Genomic DNA, 6,295 nt, shown 5'->3' on the forward strand with positions numbered 1-6,295 from the left:
AAGGTTTGGATCCAATTGCTCTGACTTCCAACTACACAAACTCAGGCCTGGCAGGAATTAGCTCTTTCTGCGTCTCTAGATTAGGACTGTCTTCTCCATTATTTATTACTAGATCAAAGACATGTCTCCATGGAAACATCTTCGTTCCTACAGTTTCAGTACTGTGGCTTTAGATGCTCCTTATTGTTTTCAGTTCTGTTTTTAAATGGGAGCCTTGAGATTAGATATATCTGTATTCACTTTTATGCATACATGCTTTGATTAGTAATAACGGATAATGTGAGCAACATACAGTGGGCAGGCATGTAATTAGTTTGTATGCATCCATGATAGACTGGAACAGGGCCAAATTCCAAGTGTGCATGCGTGCCTATGCAGATGTCTGTATACTTATGGGTCTCCCTTCTGCTCTGCACGGGTGTACAGAAGAAACTTGAAATAAGTGTGTGATCCTATTTGCTTCCACTGGTGGTGATGGAGATGGATAAAGCCATGAATGGTTTGGGTCCAGGATCTAGGAGACAGCCTGTATTTCTCTGCTTTGTCCCCCAAACTGAGATCCAGTTGGGCACCAGATTTGTCCACTGAGGAGATGGGACAATAGAGGTGCCCTCTGCTCTGTAGATTGCTCCCCACCTGTGGTCTGACAGAGCCAAAGAACTGCAGGCCTCGGAGGAAGTGGGCTGTGAAAGGAGGAGCGCTGGAGGACTGATTGCAATGCTATTGCTAGATGGTAATAGACACAATAGACAGCAAAACTAAAAATGCAGTGCATTAAATTCATACTGCAGGCCAATGTTCCCTCTCATCTTTTCCATTTATGTGTTCATTTTTTCATGGGTGATGGATGAAGATAGAACTGGGGGAGGCAAGCCCCCAGCCTCGCTCTTTCTTCCCAGGACCCGCCCCCCCATTGGAGCCAACCCCCCCAGCACCATGGGAAGGTGGGGGTGGCATGCAGTCTGAGCCGCCTCAGCCCTGGAGCATGGACAGGGCGGGTGGCACATGGCTACAGCCTCCCTGGCCCCAGAGCATGGATGATCTGGGGCAGCAACACTCCACCCCCAGTAGCTTTCAGTAGGCATTCTGGGGGCAGAGCATGGGTGGGGCCAGGCTGGCTCTATGGGAAGGCACTGCCTTCTCCTACCTATTATACGTGCCACCCCTGGATTTTTTCCATCCCTGTGCAAAATACATTTTTTTTATATGCACCGAGGCATATGTGAATTCTACCAGCAGGAGAAACCAAAAAACTAGCTGTGGGTGCTCTCCTAATCAGCTGGGCAGCATTTGAAACTCTCCTGCGGTGATACAGGAACACTGTGTGCAGGCCCTGAGCTGCAGCGAGAAAGGACAGCCATAGACGGGCATGCCCGTACATGCTTGTGTGCCTGTGTATGTGCTAGAGCTTGGGACGATAGGAACCCTTCTTGTATCAGAAGCTGCGTCCATGAATTCTGCACTGAGGCAGCCCATGTGCTGGTGAAGGCCAGTGACTTTCTCCTTTTCTTCCCCTTCAAGCAGCGATGGGTAACCCAGGCTAGTGAGTGGGCTGGATGAGAGGCCCTCCTTTATCTCAGTGGGACGCAATATTGTTGTAACCAAAACGCTCTCCTAGGATAGTAGGGTAGTTTTGCTAACTGCACTTGTGTACCTAGAATTTGCAGGGTGTGCCGATTGGATTGTAGTAGCACTTTGTTGGGATACAGAGGGAGCGCGTGGCTCTTACAATCAATGTTGTACGCAGTCAGCATGCACCTCATTCCATGCGCCCTTTCTTTAAGTGTCTGTCACTTGAGTAATTCCAGCAGGGAGAAAAATGACACGGACGGAAACCAACAGTATCTGGCAGCCCCGAGCATGGGCAACGGTAACCAAAATGTCTTGCTGGCCACACAGAGGAACCCCAAGGGGCCGCATGCAGCCCACAGGCTGCCTATGCCTGCCTTGAAGCTGTGGCTGTTATAACTTGCAGACCTGAGCCAGCCCTGGGATTCAGTCTGTGCTGTGGCTGAACCCACAAGGAGATTTTTCAATTTGGTTTAAGTTATTGAGGTCTCCAAAAAACAAAGGCCCAGACTGAAGAAAATTCAGCATTGAGACCCATACTTTCCCATGCGTGTCATGAGACAAGTAAAACAGGGAGGAGATATCAAATGATGTAACTGGCTGTGCCAACCCACACCTCATCACTCCAATTCACTACTGAACTGGATAATGCCCAGGTGCCGAATGGTTCAGGAGGAGGTTCAGCTCCCAACACTGCTGAAAGCCATATCCTGCTCCCACTGTTGCCAGAGGAAGCCATGCTCTTGCCTTCAATAGGCAGAGGAGCAGGCCTTTAATTACCAACACAAATACATTGTTATAATCACATTAAGAAATTCCAAAGTAAAAACTGCTGTGTCAAATCAGGCTGTCAAGACACAGCCTTATCCCAGGGCACAGGCAGAATTCGCTAGACACGAACGAATGCCACAAAAGCTGTACCCTGCTGGGTTGTAGAGCTTAATTATGACACAGAAAGCAGAAAAATTAAGGGATCCGTTAGGCTAATCAATGTTCTGAATGTTCTGACTGTGATAACAAGAGTTACAGTCAATGGGCCAAGCACCTCCATTTTAAGAGCACAGTAGTTTGTATTCACATCTGCTTTATTACTGCAATCCGGTTGCAGTGATTGCACATGGCCATTATGCACAACACTGCGCCAAGCACATCAACACTACCACTGAGCCAAGTGCAAACTAAGGTGTATGTTAATCCCAGCGAAAAATAACAGACTCACTTACAGGCCGTTAACTCAGACTGAAAGATGCAGGCCAAGGGTCTGATCCTCCACCCTGCTCCTCGTATGGTCATTTGTATCTGCACCAACTGCACAGCGGCTGTCAAATGCTACACCGTGCATGTGACTAGAGGATTTTCGTTCAATAGCATCTTGTTCCCCCTTTCCGCGGGTGTAAACCACACGAGCAACAAAGTAGGGGCTCTGCAATTTAAAATGCAGAAGGAGCCGGGAGGCAGGCTGCAATGGGTTTGGTCCCAGCGCAAGTTGGGACTGAGCCGGGCTGGCTGCCCCTGCTGAAGTTTTCAGGGGATAGCCAAGTTAGTCTGTACAGGATAAACTTAAAAAACATCAAATGGTCTGGTAGCACTTTAAAGGTTAACAAACCATGTAGATGGTATCATGAGCTTTCGTGGGCACAGCCAACTTCTTCAGATGACCGGAGTTATGAGTTTAGGATGTGGATCTGCCAGGGGTGAGGCCACATGGTGGGGGGCAGGGACCACTCTGGCAGCCGTGACTGTGGAATAGGAGGGCTGCTCCAGTAGCCGGGGCCAGCTCCAGCCCTTCCCCTGGGTTGGAGCTGTGTTCAGAGCTACAAAGTGGCTTCCCGACTGCTCCCTGGGTGGTGGCTGCCCAAAGCTGGAACCAGGCTGTAGTGTGGCTGCTCCTGGGTCTGGGGCTCCCAACACCTCTCTTCCCCCTTCCTGCATCTTTCTTTTGCCCCTCAGATCCCCCGGCACTCCAACCCTCTGTCTTCTCCCTGAAGGGTTGCCAGGTGTCTGGTTTTCGCCTGGACTGTCCGTTATTTGGGTCTCCCATCTGGTAAAAAAAAACAAAAAATACCAGACATTTCCTGTTTCCCTTGGATGGAAGCCCAGCAGGGACAATTTTGCCCTGCCACATCTGGTGGGGGCAGGGGAGTGAGGAGCATGGGACTATGCTCCTTTTTTTGCTCAACAATTTTGGTCGCCCCCCCCCCCCCCTTTTTTTCTCCATGGAATTTTTTCCCAGTGGGTTTTTTTTTTTTTTTTTTGCGGGGGGAGGGGGTTTTCGGTATTTTTTGTTAAACCCTCTGGCAACCCTACCTCCCTACTCCTCACATGTCACTGCCTCACCACAAGCACCTCAAGTCCCTGCAAACCCTGGATGCTGGAAGCAGCTTCCCTCTGCCCCAGGTGGGAACTCACAGCCAGCTCCATGAGGAGCAGCCTGCAGACAGGCTGTTCAGGGAGCAGTGCTCAGGGGGGGAGAGGGAGTCTCACCTTCTCCCCAAGGGATGGGGGGGCACTACCTGGGAGAATCTTTTGGGGATCAGCGTCACTGGTGGGTGCCACAGTGGCACACATCCAAACAAGCGCATGTGACCTCATTGCTGGCGCACAAGACAAAACTCACTCCACTCATGGACAGAAAATCTTGGCGGGAACACTGGTTGTGACCTGGGGCAGGGATACAGGACAGGGTGCAGGGGCTTGGGTTGTGATCTAAGGCAGGAAGGGGTTGAGACCTGGGGCTGAGAATTGGGAGGCGGTATGGATGCAGGAGCAGGGGAGTGGAAGAGGGTTTGCTTTGTGACCTGGGGCAGGGATGCAGGAAGGGGAGCAGAGGACTGGGGAAGGGATGGAGGGGGTACCAGGTGCAGGTTCTAACTGCACTTACCTTAGATAGCTCCCAGCCAGCAGATCAAAGGATGCCTGCCATGCTGCCCCCCACCACTCACAGCAGCCAGATGTGGGGCCCATGTGCATCTCCATGCACCACATACCCCTTGGGGGGAGGGAGGATGCCGTGTGCTGCAAGCGCGGCCCAGGCAGCTCCCATTTGGCCCAAAAGCCACACATGCTGTGGTGCAGCTTTCTCCTGGCGGCTCTGCCTGCTACCCATCTTAGACAGAAGGACAAGGCCCCAGTCAGATGCCTTTCCTTCCCTTTCCAAATACACAGGGAAGCCTTGGAACTTAACTTCATTCACAGGTTTGATTCCTATCACAAAGGAATGAATAGAGACCTTGGCTGGATGGCCCACTACATTCCACATCCTAATGACAAAAACCCAAACAATGGCTACTTAAGAACAATTTGCAATTTCTCTAATCAGCTTCTTGTAGCATAGTAATAGAGATGTAGCCTTGTTAGTCTGATCTTGCTGAAACAAAAGACAGGACTACGCAGCACTTTAAAGACTAAAAAGATGGTTTATTAGGTGATGAGCTTTTGTGGGCAGGACCTACTGCCTCAATTTGATCTGAGGAAGTGGGTCTGGCCCACTAAAGCTCATCACCTAATAAACCATCTTGTTAGTCTTTGAAGTGCTGCATAGTCCTGCTTGTAGCACTGAGACTCTAATTGACTATTTCTCCCCCACCCTTTTTTCCTTCTGTCCCCCCCATCCTCTATTTATTTCTAAACTGGACCTTTAATAACTCCATTCATCTGAAGAGGTGGGTTGTGCTCAGGAAAGCTCATGATGCCATCTACTTGTTTTGTTGGTCTTTAAGGTGCTGCATGACTATTTGTTGTTTTTTAAGTTCTTCCCTTTCCTGTTAGCTTGCAAAGATCCAAACGGGGGTCAGCGTCCAAAGAAAGACGCATGCACCACCAGGAGAATAAAGCAAGAAACAAAGGAAAGGAAATTAGACCAATTTCCTCTAATAACAAGTAATATTTTCTAGAAGAGCTAATTAACAGACTCAGTGTTCCTGATGTAAAATAAATTCACAGGAACAGAGTGAAACCCTCAGGCCCACATGGGAGTGGGGTGGGAGAGGCACAGTGTATATTACAGGCAAGTGCAAACACCAGCTTTCACACTCCTGATGTTGCGATATGCTGTGGAACCAGGCATCCGGAGCTCTGCTTGCCAGGCACATGTGGCTTTAGTCATTTATCTACAGCTGGAATGTGAGGCCTTTAGTACTCGTGGCCATCATCACATTGCTCATCCCAGGGTCTTTCTTTCCTCTCGCCCACCCCTTGATCTACACACACAACTATCCACCAGGCCCAGGACAGAATTGAGATTCACTATCCCCCTGGGCCAGGGGTCCTGGGCATGGCCCATGCTATTCAGGGCTAGAGCCTTTCCTTGCAAGGAGATGCTGCTGTCCCCAGGCTGTTCCACCAAACCTCTCCGCCCAATATCTGGGCTGACACCTCCCTGGGCTGAGAACTACAGGCCCCTGCTCTGCCACTCGCACAGGACTGGGGGCCCTGGAGTGACCAGCAACCCGCCCCTCGAGGACCGTCCTTTGAGAGGTAAATGTGAGTCCCCTCCCCCTACCTCGCTGAGCCAGGGGATCCCCGCTGCCAGGCACCGCAAAACCGACGCCCTTCCGTCTACACGGCACCCGCAGCAGCAGCGCCAGCTGCACATCGCCCCCCGCACCGCGCTGCACTACGCGCCCCTTCCCCGCGGCGGACACGTGCTCCGGGAAACCCACCTGCCCAAATTCACCCGGCGCCGCGCCTCGTGCCCAGCTAACGCCGCCCGCTCCCTCCCCCTCCC

The sequence above is a fragment of the Pelodiscus sinensis genome, chromosome 16, assembly GCF_049634645.1.
Source record: "Pelodiscus sinensis isolate JC-2024 chromosome 16, ASM4963464v1, whole genome shotgun sequence".
In the NCBI taxonomy this organism is placed as follows: Eukaryota; Metazoa; Chordata; order Testudines; family Trionychidae; genus Pelodiscus; species Pelodiscus sinensis.